The 15,889-nt window shown below is 43.3% G+C and overlaps 1 long non-coding RNA gene across 6 annotated transcripts in view; it reads right to left on the bottom strand.

Moving 5' to 3' along the window:
• LOC132592649 (uncharacterized) overlaps nucleotides 1–15,889 on the bottom strand; it is a 132,595-nt gene that overhangs the window by 94,396 nt on the left and 22,310 nt on the right. The window lies entirely within an intron of this gene.

Raw genomic sequence — 15,889 nt, 5'->3', positions numbered from 1 at the left:
CCACACACAACACTGTAGCATTAAACTTCACTGGGTGGACAGAATGTTCATAGGAATATGCTTGTTCATTCTCGCACTGCTCTGCATTTCCTGTTTGCAGCTGGGATCATCCCCTGAAGAAGCTGTCCTTGTGGTCTTTCTGGCTAGGAGGGAAGCATAGCACGAATTTCCTTCCAAGTTTATTTTCCAGAAGCAGGCTCAAGAGAGCTGGAGGGGTCAGAGATGAATCCAAATGTTTGCAAGCTTGCCTAAAGCCAGGCTGCAGCTGCCTGGACATTTCCAAGGCCAGCCATGGTCATTTCCTATTGAACACATGGCTCAACTCTAGTCAGAAAGCTCTGCATGAATGACCCAAGTTTCATCATGAAGTTCAAGACGAGAAGCTAAGCTGTTGGTGAGAGAACACATGTACATTTCTGGCAGGAGGTGAGTCACAGGGACCAACGTGTCCCACCAAAGCTCCTATGGTACCTGTGAAAGTCTTGGTAAATATCCTTTCAAAATTCCACAATACCCAAGAGACAGTTTGACTTTTCTGTTTAGTTCCTGTTTCTACTACCTCAAGCCTTTCCTGCATGAAATTCACACCTTTAAACATGCCTATTTTTCATTGGATGCCAGGATTGGAAACCCCCCCCCTCCAATCCGTTCTGAAGAGAGAAGAGCTGTAAAGAGCTTTCCTCTGTGAAAAGTGGTGGTTGATATGGGTGCCTTTTCCTCCATTGATGGAGCAGCTGATGAGAAAGCATGGGAGAGCATTTTATCTATGCTTATTTCTGCTATTCAGAGGTGGCAGCCATTTTGCATTATGCCACACCCCATAGCAGTCTCTTTTTTGTTTGTTTTTTAATGTTTTTTAACTGAGTTTGCAAACATGACAAAAAGAAAGAAAAGAATTAAAATGTAAACCCATAGAACGTCACAGTCTGAAAGGACAAAAGTACAAAGACACAGAGCAGCTCCAAAGGGATACTAAATTATTGACTAATGCAAAGATTTCCTTTACAAATGATAAAGGTATATAAAATTAAAAGTATTCACCAATGGTGAGTTCCATCATTATTGAAAATAAAGGTTCTATAAAGTCTTAGATGAGCCAGGTGTTTGCATATATTGGCGACACCAAGCAACTGTGTGCCTCAATATTCATACTTGTATAAGAAATAAAATCATCCCATAAAGCAAAAAAATAGAGGGTCAGCTGAGCTCTGCCCTTCAGAAATTTTCAATTTATGATAGATCTTTTCAAGGAAGCTGATTTGTCAAACCCTAGAGGAACAGCAATCCAGATTATTAATATTGAACACAGCAGCCATTTTGTGACTGGTGCCCACGGCACTCTATCAAAATTCCAGATGTGCTCACTGGCCCCAAAAGGTTGGTGGTCCATGGGTAATACGGAAATCTAACAGCTGACTAAAGATCAATCATGCAACCAGTTTGGTATGTTATTTATTCATTCATTCATTCATTTTATACCAGAGGTGGTGAGCCTGTAGCCCTCCTGCTATTGCTGGACTACAACTTCCATCATCCTTGACTTCTGAACATGCTGGGTTGGGGCTGATGGGAGCTGAAGGGCCACAGGTGTCCCCACCTCTATTTTATATGAAGATTTCTATCCTGCCTTTTTGAAGTTTGTGGCCCATTCAGGGCAACAGACAACAATGAAAGCCAACTAAATGATGCAACGCATGTATACAAAGGTACCCTGTAATATAAACAGAGAGAGGTGACATACAAAACAAAGGCATCAGATTTTTTAAAAAATCTGAGAAACCAAAAGCCTGCCTAAACAAAGAGGGTTTTGCCATATGGTAAAAGAGTACAGTACAGTATAAGCCTCTCTCAGCTAACCTTGACTTGTGCTTTTTATGATTGACTGTAGTTCAAACTATATTTTTCATTCCATCAACACCCAACTTTTGAGAAATTTATAGTGCATGAGGGCCGAGTTATGATCTGGACTCACAGACACAATCACATGACCACACTTCCGTGAGGCCATCAGCTTTGATATAAATCCACTCAATGTCCCTGAATGTCAGGACTGCCGTCCCAAAGGCTCTTATGTACAAGTAAGAGAGAAAGCTTTATTCAAGGCTTAGAACCAAACAGGTTAGCCCATGGCGTGGCTAGAAAGAATTTGAGAATGGCATCGGGGATCAGAGACCAGACAAAAGCTGCAAATATGTCCCAACAAATGGTCATACCCTTCTTCCCAGCTTTAAAAGGTGAGGCACACTCACTCATGAACCTCTCCTTACAAGACTGGTGCGCTTGAAGATGTAGGTCTGTTACCAATGGTAGAGGTGCTGAGTTCTTGGTGACAAGATAGAAGCCAGCCCCCCCAGCTCCTCCTCCTCCAGCTGTCCAACCACCCCTCCTGGATGGTTCACACTCTCCCATGTTGCTAGGGAATCTCTCCACTCCATGGAAAAGGCAGGACCAAGAGCTGGTGGAACTTCTCCCTCTTCCTCAGCATCTAAAGGCAAAGGAGCAAGGTCTCTTCCTTCCTCTCAGGTTGTTTCCCACCACTGGGGTCTTCCGCACCCTACTTCCTCATCTGAAAGCAACTGGCACCCCAACCCCTGTGCCATTCTGGATCATAGGGCTCACAGCTCTGAATGCCAATTTGATTGTACCACCCTTTTGAAACAAGGGCCAGTTTTGCCAGTGAGGAAATAAAGGACTGGATAAATGAGCAGTGTTAGGTAGAGACACAGCAAATCTGATACATCTTTTGATCATCACCCCAGCCTGCCCCCCAATGACCGTTCTGTAAGCAAAACAATCAAAACCATTTTGAAACTGCAAATTGCTTTATAAAGTGAAAATGGAAGTGAAGCAGTCGAGAGAAAGAAGTTAATTTCAGGGGGAAATTATAAATGCAATGAAGCATGCAAAATGAGCAAGTTGGATGTAATGCCATTATGCACCATGAGTGAAGCCATAGGTGTTACGTCTTCAGGAATCTGGAAACCGTTTGAGTTTGCAGTCACTCTTTGCAAAGTGTGTGTGTGTGTGCGCGCGCACGCGCGCGTGTGCACACACACACGCAAAGTATTTATAATGCATGTGCAATTAAGAGGCAAAGCCTAGTTCCACAGCATTTACTGAGACGACTCAGAAAAGACCGTAAAATACTCACAGGTGACAAGACAAATGAGCAACCTGCCTCTTTTAATGGCTGCATAAAGAGTTGATATTGCAGACAGAAACTGCTGCTGGCATGACAGTTTAGCCAAGTAAGAAGATTAGAACTGCGTGGTAGCGAGATGCTGATGCCCACATTCCTGCCATCGTTTCCCCCCTGCAGTAGGCATGATGCATATGACAAATAGTTGCTCCCCATGGAATCTCCTCCAGAATGATCCCCATGTGGAAAACAAGAGCAGATCCATTGCTCTGCCTTCTGCAGGCTGATGAAATCCACAAAGCATTCCACCCAAGGCAACCCATTTGGGCTGGCTAACAGAACCTGGCATTTCATTTCCATAGGCACAATGTTCCCCTGCCATATGTTGTGCACTTCAAAACGAGTGCAGTGCTGCTGCAGAGGTGGTTTGCCCTCCAGTCAAAGAATCATGAGCAATATATTTTTGCATGTGAGTGTCTCAAGTTCATACACTCTGAACAACCAAAGAGGAACCGTAACTCAGTGGCAGAGAGCTCCTACTTTGCATGTCCCAGTTTCAATCCTTGGCATCTCCAGGTAATGTAGATAAAGACTTCCTTCTGAAAGCCTGGAGATCCACTGCCAGTCAGTATAGAAAATATTGAGCTGGATGGCCTGATTCAGTATAAAGCACTTTCCTATGTTACCAGAAACACATGTTACGGTAAGAACATTCCATCTAAATATTGAATAATCGACTCCAGATGCAATTGGACTACAACTCCCATCAGCCCTGAATATTGGTCATGCTGGCTGTAGCTAATGGGAACTGGAGTCCAACTATATCTGAAAGATCACAGGTTAACCACCTTTTTTTGCATCTCCAGGCAAATGTGTGTACTGAAAATGTTAAGAACACAACAAGACCTGCTGGGTAGGCCAATGGCCCATCTAGTCCAGCATCCTTTTCTTACAGTGGACAACCTGAAGCCTGCAAGCAGGATTTGAATACAGCAGCACTCTCCCCACTTGTGATTTCCAGCAACTGGTATTCAGAGGCATACTGCCTCCAACAGTGGTAGCAGAACACGGACATCGTGGGTAGTAGTCACCGATAGCCTTACCTTGCACAAATTTGTCTTATCCTCTTTTAAAGCCATCCAGGTTGGTGGCCATCACTACATCTCATGCATACAAATTCTATAGTTTAAATGTGTGCTGTGTGAAGTACTTTCTTTCGTCTGTCCTGAAGCTTCCTATATTCAGCTTCACTGTATGACCCTGAGTTCTATTAAATACCGAGTACTATTAAATATTCCAGGACAGCAACCATCTCTTTTCACTTCCTTGCTGCCCAAACCTGAGCTGCTTGCTTGCTTAACACGACATAACTGCCTCTAGCATCCCATGTATGACTGAAGGGACAGTGACCAGAATGAATGGGGTGGTGTTGCCTTTATTCCCTTACTTGTGTCTAAAGCAGTAGGAGAAAAAGTATCTTCAAATAAGCTTCTTAGTGCCACCTTGTGGCGATATGCCATTTTTAACTTTATGCTAAAACTACAGAAAACTTTCCAATTACTTTCCAAAATTTGCAAAGAACAGGTCACATCACACTCATGTCACAAAAGAGCCTCCAAGAGCTGCATCCACCATGCCCAATTTCCCCCCTGGCCATGTAATATCTAAATATCTGTTCAGACAATCCTGAGACAGCTCAACTCTCATAAATAATCATTGATTGTGGAAGTGTTCAGACTGCATGGGTGAGCTGAGGAAGGTGACTTTCTTGAGATGGCAGTAGGTCCACCTCTCTGGGCTTAGAAAGAGTGAAGGTGTCTATTCTAATATTACACCATTGTTAGTTGCAAGAGTTTGGCTGGTGTGGAGGATTTTGCTCCATCTGAACTGGGCCTGAAGCAGACATTTTAGTGCCTGGTACACATAATGAACAAAATAATAATTGCCAGTTTGCTGCCTTTTGTGTTTAGCCCTCTAATCTGGCCACTTTAGTCTACCTAATGGTAGGGCTGGCCCTGATGAGTTTTTCCTCACCAAAAGAGGTACTTGAGAGCAGTGCCCCATAAAGTTCTGGGAATGTAAGTTGACTACTATTCATACCATGGTCACTGTGAAACAGTGTTTGTGCATTCGGCTGTGCCATCCTTTACAACATGTCTCTATTGGCTCTGCCTTATCATTCCATCGAGGCTCATTCTCATAGCAGCTTTACCACATCGAAGAACAATGCAACCAAAAACAAATACAGCTAAAAATCACACCAGTCCAGCAGAAACACACAACAGCAGAGTTCATCAAAATCTAGTGACCTAGTTAAGGATGACTGCCTCAAAAGATGGCAAAAGGATATTTCCAAATTTGTCTGGGGGAGCAAAAGGCAAAGGATCAAACGTAAGATAGTTACAGATACAAAATAAAGAGGAGGCTTCGCCCTCCCAGACCTTAAATTATATTACAATGCTGCATGTTTGGTTTGGATTAGGGACTGGATAAAACTGGAAAAGGAAGAAGCATTAGATTTGGAAGGACATGACAATAGATACGGATGGTATGCATACTTATGGTATGGGAAAGGGAAAGTACATAACGGATTCTATAACCATATAATTAGGAAATCATTAATGAGAGTGTGGGAAAGGTATAAAGATTTAATAGAACAAAAAACACCTTGGTGGCTATCACCAATAGAAGCTTCGTTATTCAAACCGCTTGGCAAAAAGGGAAAGTGGCCTACATATAGAGATTTATTGAAAGACCAAGAAGGAAAATGGAATGATGTTTGCTCCCCCTAATACTTTGAAATAAAATGTTCCTTTCAAGTCAAGCCTGCTCATGTACTACACACCGTGACTTTGTGAGTGGGGGCACCATTTGCTGCCCTGACTCAGCCACGTCACATCCACCCATACATTTAAAGTACAGGATTTCCTTCAAAGAATCCTGAGGAACATAGCTCTGGGAGGGATGAACTACAGTTAACAGGATATGTTGGAAGGTGCCATGTGCTTTAAATGTATGCCATGGATGTGGACTCATTCAGCAAAATGGTTTCGGCTGCGTCTGGAAATCCTGGGCAACAGGAAGATGTCGCAATTCCAAAATTGTCAGGCTGAAGCCTTCTGCAGGCTAGGTCATGATCCCAGAGGGGTCTCCAAGCACTGCTGAGGATTACTGCAGATCAGAGTCAAAGTCCCTGATGAACCAATCCCACGTGCCGGGGGGGGGGGGGGGCAAACAGTGGTGCAGAAAATTCTCAAAAACTTTTTTGTTGAGGTGTGCCTACATGACCTCTGGGGTTCTGGCCCAAATCCCACCCAGGCCATAAAATCCTGCATTAAGAAAAGAAAAGAAAAAACCTCCTGAAAGATACAGCAAACTTAATTTCCTGCCCTGAACTCTGCCCTGAATTGCCAGCCATTTCCCCCCACTAAACAACTACCGCCGGCCACCCCTGAGAGAGAGAGCTCCATTGCTGAGGCAGGTCAATGTGAGGTCTGTGTTCACTCTGTACAGCACTTATGAGTAAATACACTAAGCATGCAGTATGTATTATTCTGTCTGCTTCATTTTGTACAGTTGTTTAGGGGTTCCTGGTAACCTGCCAGCGCAGCTCTTCTTTCTACAAGCAGTCATGTCCTATCACTAGCAATAACTGAACGTCCCCAGACTGTAAACCTAGAGGCAGCGGCTGGAGGTCATTTACCCAAAGGGTTAATGATAGGGCTGTAAGGCATTCTCTTTGCAGTCTTGGCATGCCTGTAAACTGGTGGTTGTTAGTTTTATAGGGGGTGGAAATAGGATTTTCTTTATGGCTTTGACAGGAACTCCCATCATGGCATAATTATAGAAGTAAAAGAAGGTTGAGAGTAATGAATACCATATGCTCCAGTAAAAATGCAAAGCCAAGAGGTGTGTGTGTGTGTGTGTGTGTGTGTGTGTGTGAGAGAGAGAGAGAGAGAGAGAGAGAGAGAGAGAGAGAGAGAGAGAGAGAGAGAGAGAGAGAGAGAGAGAGTACTGTGTGTATCCATGTCATAGACAGGCAATCATGGAATTATATTTGAAATTTTAGATCATGGCTGCATATCAAAAATTAATAATGAAGGGTTGCATATTGAAACAAATGTTAAGATGCATTAGAAGGACGCAGGTGGCACTGTGGGTTAAACCACAGAGCCTAGGTCTTGCTGATCAGAAGGTCAGCGGTTCGAATCCCCACAACAGTGTGAGCTCCCGTTGCTCAGTCCCAGCTCCTGCCAACCTAGCAGTTCGAAAGCACGTCAAAGTGCAAGTAGATAAATAGGTACCACTACAGCGGGAAGGTAAACGGCGTTTCCATGCGCTGCTCTGGTTTGCCAGAAGCGACTTTGTCATGCTGGCCACATGACCCGGAAGCTGTACGCCGGGTCCCTCGGCCAATAATGCAAGATGAGCACCACAACCCCAGAGTCGGTCACGACTGGACCTAATGGTCAGGGGTCCCTTTACCTTTACCTTTAAGATGCATTAGGGAAAGGCTGCAGCTCAATGGTAGAGCATCTGCCTTGTGGAAGGTCCCAAATTCAATCCCCAGCACCCTGCCCTAAGGTATAGTGAGAACTGCAAAAGATGCAGAATCCTCCAGCCCAAAACATTCAAGGTGCCAGTATTTACTTTAGCCAGAGTCTCAGACCAAACGCTATGGAACCAGTAAACATTGAAGTGGGGTGTGGGGGAGTGGAATTCCACAGACGTCAGGTGTAGATACATATGTTAGATCCAGTAAAATGGATCTTGAAACTGCATAATTCTTTTTCATGGGTACCCCATCACCATCACAGCCATCTTCTAATCATAGACCACACCTGTCTCCATTGACAATAAGAATGACAGATCCAGTGTTTTCCAGTGCTGAGTAGGGTTGGGCGATATATCTCTATATTGTCCAAAACCAGTTTGAAACTCATATGTGATATCAATTTTGTAATTTCTGATCTGGCCATATATCGTGTGTGTGTGCGCGCGCACGCGCACTATGCAAAAATCACAATGTGGGGGAAACCGTGAAGCCAGCCAATGTCTCTACATAGCTCCATCCTTATTTCAACCATCAGTACGGTATATTGTGATGTTTAGCTGATGCTATATCACAATGTTGAAAACCAGATATCGCCCAGCCCTAGTGCTGACGCAACCCAAGAACACAAATCAAGTATGGACTTTCCTAATTTTTACAAGAAATACCCTCTAAAAGCTAGTGAAGTAGCAACTGGAGAGGGGTTGAATGTGAATGTGCAGATATGATGCCTCCAGCAACCAAAAGAAGGAGATGCCCTGCAAAGCTCGCAAAAGATACCACAGCAAAATAAGTTGAAATTCTAGGACAATGGACTGTATCTGATGACAAGAAGGTGAGGGAGAGGGGAGAAAAGCACCAGTTAGTAATATATACATGGCATTTTATTTAGAAATGTACATAGGATAATATGTATAACCTGTATAACTTTTTTTTAAAGGACTTACAAGAGAAAGATAATTGCTTAGGTCTTCATTACCTATATATACTTCACACCAGCAGGCATTTAAAGGTTAAAACAGAAGGCACATGCTGAATCTCTATTGGCAGAGCATCCCACAAGACTGGGCTAATGACAGGCTCTGTTTTTTGTGGCTGTCAGTGTCATTACGCCCTGTTCAGCCCACATCTTAAGCACAAGCATGGGCTAGGAGACTGGAGTACCTTCACCAACCTTCCGATCACAGGAACGGAGACAGGTCCTGGTGCAATGGGCTCACACCTGCTCATTGTGAGCACCTCAAACGCAGCAGAGTAACGGAAGGGAAGCTGCGGAGGTTTTTTGAAGCATACCTAATTTATTTCTAACACTCACTACAAATCACTACAGACATACATGAGAGGAGCAGCTCTCATGCAGCCATCTTATCTCTACATAGATAAGAGCGAAAGGTTTTCAGGCAAGAGAAGGAAGAACCAAAGAGCAGCTTCCACCCCCTCCTTTCGCATAACATGAGGGTAAAACAAAGATCAGGCAATTCTTGCAATGGGAGGGGTGAAATGCCAACAGTCAGATGAGACATATTCCTCCTATATTCCTAGGTGGCAGCTATGACGCTCGCTCAAAATTCTAAATATGCCCACAGCCCAGAAAGGTTGGTGACTCTTGCTCTAGGGATAGTGCAAGTCAGAAACTAGCAATTAAACATCAGACAGAGAAGGCTGCAATGGCAATGCGCCAAGTATATGAAAAAGGTCAAGATTAGAGAACAACAAGCATGTTGTGGGACAGAGAGCTAGTCTGAACTCTAGTGACAGAAACAGGAGTCCTTAGAGTAACTAAGGAATAGGTTTCAGCTTCCAATGAGGTACACACATGCTCCAGAACATGGACATGGAAAGTGACAGGAAGCCTGAAAGAAACACATTATCCAGCATTTCCGCCCACGAGATCAAAAATGCTACATTTGGATAATACTGTAGTTAAAGTTTCAGCAGTGCACACTTCTGTTTATATAAAAATGCATCAATCACTTTCCCAGAAATCTCAAAATAGTAAACAAAAATAAGTGGAATCTAAAAACATGATAAAAAACCACAATACTTTTAAAAAAACTGAAATTGTTTAACTTGTGACGCAAACATGTTCCACTTCCTGTTGAGTGTAAATTGAGTCCCCCGCTGCTATGGGAAAGCACGCTTTGGTTTAAGAACAGACATCCGGAACGGATTAAGGTACCACTGTGATTACCACTGCATTGCCTCCTCATCTGCAACCTGCACAAGAGGAGAGGATCTCTGCTGGTTTTGGTGTTATCTTATTCTCGTAAAGAATCATGCAAAGTTCAAAATTATCCCACCTCAAACCTCCAAAACTGGATCTGGTTATGGATGTTAATGCATACTTTCCATGCTGTTGGAGATACTCCTCTCAGTACAAAGGCACTACCTCTTGAGGAGGGAGAGATGGTCAATAGTATCAGCTGAGTGGGAAATGAGTACAGCGTGTTTCTCTCAGAACAGAACTATTTTCTTTATGTTTATACTGCCCTACACACATAACCATGCACATGTTTACAGGTCTAGTTCTGTCTACTGCAGGCAATGGAGATACCAAACCAATTTGCAACCCTTTCCATCTGATGCCTGCTTCATTTTACAGGGTCAGGCTGCCAGGATTTGTGATGCAATGAGAAACAGTGCTGAGAAGCAGCACAGTGGGGGAGGCAATGCAGGGAATTTTCATGGGCTCCCATAAACATCTGAAGATTTGCCTTGTGGAAGATAGCTGTCATGCTGAGGCAAAGCACAGGTGCGGAACACAGGCACTGCTCCGCAGGACATGGCATGTGTGCAAAAGTGACCTCTTCCCTTTGCTGGTGTCTGCTAAAATCCATGCTTCCCATCATGCACATGGTGTGTCATTTCCCATGAGTGCCTGCCTGTTTCTGCCATCTGCTGTGATTTATTGAAAATGGGCAATGATTAATAGCTTAGTCAATGCCGAATGAAGCCATTTTCTTTCATTTACCTGCTCCCTGACCTCCCTCTGCAGTCCCAGACAGGAGCTAGGGAAGTGTATTAATCATGCACTTAAAAATATTTAGAAAGGGAGATTGGCTTGGAGCCCAGTCCTCCCCCCCCCCACACACACACACACTTCCCTTAATGGACTTGCTTTCTACAGAGAGTGTATGCTAATTGTCAGGTACCAAAAAAAAGGAGACTTTGAAATGTAAACGAGTCACTGGAGGTATTGCTTTTTTGATGGTCTAAACCCAAGCTCACTCTGGGGCTCTCTGCAAAATATATATTTTAAAAACAGTGATAAACAGTGGGAGGCAGTCAAATACAAACATGCATGCGGAGTTTGAGACTATTGGGAGGTATTCCAAAAAAAAGACCAACAACGGTGGTTACGTATGGCATAAAGCTGGAGTTGATTGAAAAAAGGCTTTGAGGTTGTCGTGGATAATCAAAGTGAAGTACATGATGCTGTGTATTAAATGGAAGATACAGAGTTATTACACTTGACTCCCCGCTGCCCATCTGTGAGTTGCCAAGGAACTCTCCCTGCCAAAAAAAAGTATCATTGGGACTGTATTATTAATAATAAATAAACCCCACCCATCTGGCTGGGTTGTCCCAAACACTCTGGGCAGCTTCCAACAAAATATTAAAAACACAATAAAACCTCAAACATTAAAAACTTCCCTGTACAAGGCTGCCTCCAAATGTCTTCTAAAAGTCATATAGTTGTGTATCTGTTTGGAATCTGATGGAAGGGTATCCCACAGGGCACAACTACCGAGAAGGCCCTCTGCCTGGTTCTCTGTAACTTCACTTCTAGCAGTGAGGCAACTATCAGAAGGCCTTTGGAGGTAGACCTCAGTGTCTGGGCTGAACAGTGGGGGTGGAAATGCCTACCAAATGTTCTGCAGGAGTCAGGCCTATTTTAACTGCCAAGTATATTGACTCCATAAAGTTGCTTTCTAAAATTAAACAAGGAAAAGGGAATTTTGCCTCTTTAAAAAACAAAAAAATGACTGCAGAGCAATGGCACTGGTGGATGAGTTGAAATGCAAAGTTTCCTCTTTCTTTTGTTACTCACATCTTTAACAGCAATAATGATGGAGCAGCCATATTGGTTTAAGCAGGGCTGGCCCGGCCCGTTTCTCTGCCTGAGGTGAAATGGGAAGGTGCCAGGCCACCTGCCCAAACCAAAAGCCTCATTTATTGGGATCTTACAGCAGTGGCTTCCAGTGAGATCTCATGAACTCTTGCAAGATCTTGCCAGAAGCATGTCCTAAATGAATATATTTTCCCCCATCCACACCTGTTTTTGGAATTGTTTTTACAATGTTTTTAGGACTTTGTTTTAAATATATTTTTTATTGTTTCATTACAGTACTTGTTTGTCACCCTGGTCTTCTTTGAGAGGAAGGGTGGGATATAAATTTAATATCAAGGACAAATGCATATCAAGGATTTGATACGTAATCTTCTCCCTGTTTTGTTGCCTGGGTCTACAGATAGGGAGTTCATCTGATATTCCAATGCATTTCAGTGTGATTGCCTTGTCTTTTTCTTCAGAGTTGATAACCACTGGAGGGCTATTGGATTGGTCTTTTCTAAGGTGTTCTTGTGTCCACATGTCCATTTCTCAATGGCAGACTCCATATCATCCACAGGAGAGCAGGGGGTAACCCCACAGAATATTCACTGCTTGTTGGAGACCAAAGCTTTGTTGACAGCTTAATTAACTGTGTTCGTAATGAATTTTTAGCCACATGTGACTGAGTAATTATCAAACAAGCTCTAATCTCTTTCCCAACACATCAAAGTAGTACGCGCTCAAATAACTGTTTAGACCTATCTTAGATAGCATTCTTTGCATGCTAATTCTAATATAATTAAAAATAAGTCAGGGCTCAGGTAATTATGGAAGGTGCTTACGCAGCATAGCAATACAACATGAGCCTATGTTTTTCATGATTAAGGCATTAAGATCTTAGTTAATCAAGAAAGTTTCCAAACACTTGGGGGGGGGGGATAATAATAATACAGCCTCTCAGTGGACTCTTGAAAGGTTGTCAATTGCCCAAAGTCACTAGCTCCCAAATTTGTCACTTCATCTAATCTCACAAAATGTTTCTGAAAGGGGAGAGGGAAAGGTACTACATTTTTCTAATGTTGCTATGGAGGCTAACCATATTCGCATAGACCTGACTGGTCTAGCACTGCTTTGTGGTTTGTCTCCTTTGACAAAACCACAGGAGATCAGATCAAACATCTCAGAGAAGACACACACAAAGCCCAGTATCAGAGCTCTCAGGTTGCATCATAATGAGCACTCTTAAACTGAAGAAGCAACAACCCATATTTCTGTAAATGTAAAATGGTTAGCTTTTCCATGTCATAAAAAAGCGGGGGACGTGATCAAGCCCAAAGTCAAGTAACTGGGGAGCCTCAACTATTTCAATAACAGAGAGGGAATTGTGTGCTTAATTCTCTCACACTGAAATCAGTGGGGCTTAGAAGTGCTTAACGACCCCAGGATTCAAGCATAGTTCATTGGCCCTCATCCAGTCCACCACTGCATTCAGACACCAACCCAAAGCTTCCACATGTGCCACTGGCCTGATCCAGCAGGCTCTTCTTATGTTCTTATGCTTGCAGGCAGAATATATTTTATTTATTTTATAAATTTATAAAACTACTTTACTGCCTGAAAGCCCAGAAGCAATGTACAAAATAGAAATGAGATACAAAAAGCTGCAAGTTCTAAAAGCAATTAAAACTGTTCCTACAAATTCTAGAAAGCATAACACCATTTCTATTTCTGTTTCAGTGTATCTGACGAAGTGTGCATGCACGCACATGAAAGCTCATACCAAAATAAAAACTTAGTTGGTCTTTAAGGTGCTACTGAAGGAATTTTTTATTTTACCATTTCTATGGATGTACAATAAATGTTCCATAAATAACTCGTTCTGCCGTCTTCGGTACTCGAGGGTCACTTCTGTCAAATTCCGCTTGAAAAACAATTATGTCCATGTGGAGACGGCAGTATCAAATCTGCAGCACATGTACTCCTAGCTTGCTCTCTTTATAAAGATCTGCGTAACAAGGTTATTACGCCTCTTCTATCATCCATACCAGGTCGTTCATCCACTGCCACAGTGTCCTCCCTTCTTGCAGACCAAGATTACCAGGTAACAGCAAACATGGCAAAAAAAAATTAGCTGGGGCAATTAGAATTAAATCTACCATCTGACTAACCCATTTAATGCCTAGTAAAGAATGCCCTTTACTTTCTTTACTAGGAATGCAGGTGGTGCTGTGGGTTAAACCACAGAGCCTAGGGCTTGCCGATCAGGTTGGCGGTTCGAATCCCCATGACGGGGTGAGCTCCCATTGCTCGGTCCCAGCTCCTGCCAACCTAGCAGTTCGAAAGCACGTCAAAGTGCAAGTAGATAAATAGGTACCAGTACAGCGGGAAGGTAAACGGCATTTTCGTATACTGCTCTGGTTCGCCAGAAGCGGCTTTGTCATGCTGGCCACATGACCTGGAAGCTGTACGCCCTTGGCCAATAATGCGAGATGAGCGCCGCAACCCCAGAGTCGGTCACAACTGGACCCTTTACCTTTTAAAGAAAGCCCACTCGTTCATATGTTTTACTTGTGATCAAGGACAGTTATTAACTCTCTTATTTGTATAGTTGTAAACTTTCGGAATGCATTTTGTTTAACCAACCATCTAGCTATATCTGTATTTGATTGTATTTGATTCCTTTGCTATGGGCTCATGGCTTGTTAAATTAATTTGAAAGCCTGTAGTCCAAGTCAATGCCACAAAGCAGAACCATTCTTCATAATGCTACAGATTTAATGCAAGTGATGTGATAGTCAGTCTGCAGGTAACTGGCAATTGGAGCCAATAATTACTTCTGATAGGCTGGGGCAGGGGAGACAGGGTCCTTGTAGCTGCTACTTCCCAGGCCAATGGGTGGGATCAGGCTCACCTTCTCCTTGCTCTGATGTTCTACGTAGAAAGCAAAAGCCAAAACCTACCATTGGCTTTGGTCCCTTGACAAATAGAAATAGAAATACTTTATTGTCCCTGTACCAGTTGTTTACAGTGAGATTAAATAAGCGCCCCCCCACACACAAAATCTCTCAGTCCTTGTTACACGCTGTGTGCTGTTGTATGACCACCAATGATACTGTCTTCCATTCAGCAACCTCACGGCCCATGGGTAGAAACTGTTCTTTAACTTGTTGGTGCGGCTTATCATGCTTCTATATCTCCTGCCTGAGGCCAGGGGATTAAAAAGGTGCTGGCCAGGGTGTGAGTCATCCCTGAGAGTGTTCCTCACTCTTCTGAGGCAACAGTCTCCCGCGATAACATCTAGCGGACTCAGGGGACAGCCCACGATATCGTGTGCTGTCTTCACCACCCTCCGTAGGGACTCTTTGTCCATGGCTGTCAAACCAGCATACCACACCGTAATGCAGTATGAGAGAACACTTTCTATTGTAGACCGATAGAAGGAAATAATCAGTTGCTGTCCAACCTTGTTCTTTTGCACAAGGAAATGAAGTCTCTGTTGGCCTTCCTAACCACCTGGGCTGTATTGACCTTCCAAGTTAGGTCTTCACTAAGATGGATTCCCAGGTATTTAAAGGAAGAGACTCTCTCCACACAGCCCCCCCCCCCGATATACAACGGGGCTAGCTCCCCTCTCTTCCTCCAAAAGTCCAACACCATCTCCTTTGTCTTGCCAATGTTTAGGTGCAGATTGTTCTCTGAGCACTATGTGGATACCTTTTGAACCTCCCCCCTGTACGCAGATTCGTCTCTGCCTGTAATTAAACTCATTATGGTGGTGTTATCAGCAAACTTAATAATTGCAGTAGATGGGTCAGATGAAATGCAATCATATGTATACAACGAATACAGGTATAGACTTAGCACGCATCCCTGTGAAGTGCCAGTGCTGAGCTTCAGGGAGGTAGATGTAACAGGTCCAATCCTCACTCTTTGTGTCCGATCTCTCAGAAAGTCTTTAATCCAATCACAGATGTTAGAAGAAAGGTCCAGGTCCCTTAACTTTCCGATGAGAATGGAAAGGATGGTATTGAAAGCCGAGCTATAATCAATAAACAGCATTCTGACATAATTCCCTGGTCTCTCCAGATGACTCACTGCAAGGTGAAAAGCTGTAGCAATGGCATCAGCTGTTGACCTATTTCTC

The sequence above is a fragment of the Zootoca vivipara genome, chromosome 1, assembly GCF_965207765.1.
Source record: "Zootoca vivipara chromosome 1, rZooViv2.hap1.1, whole genome shotgun sequence".
NCBI classification, from domain to species: domain Eukaryota; kingdom Metazoa; phylum Chordata; class Lepidosauria; order Squamata; family Lacertidae; genus Zootoca; species Zootoca vivipara.
This window is presented reverse-complemented; position numbering and strand designations above follow the sequence as displayed.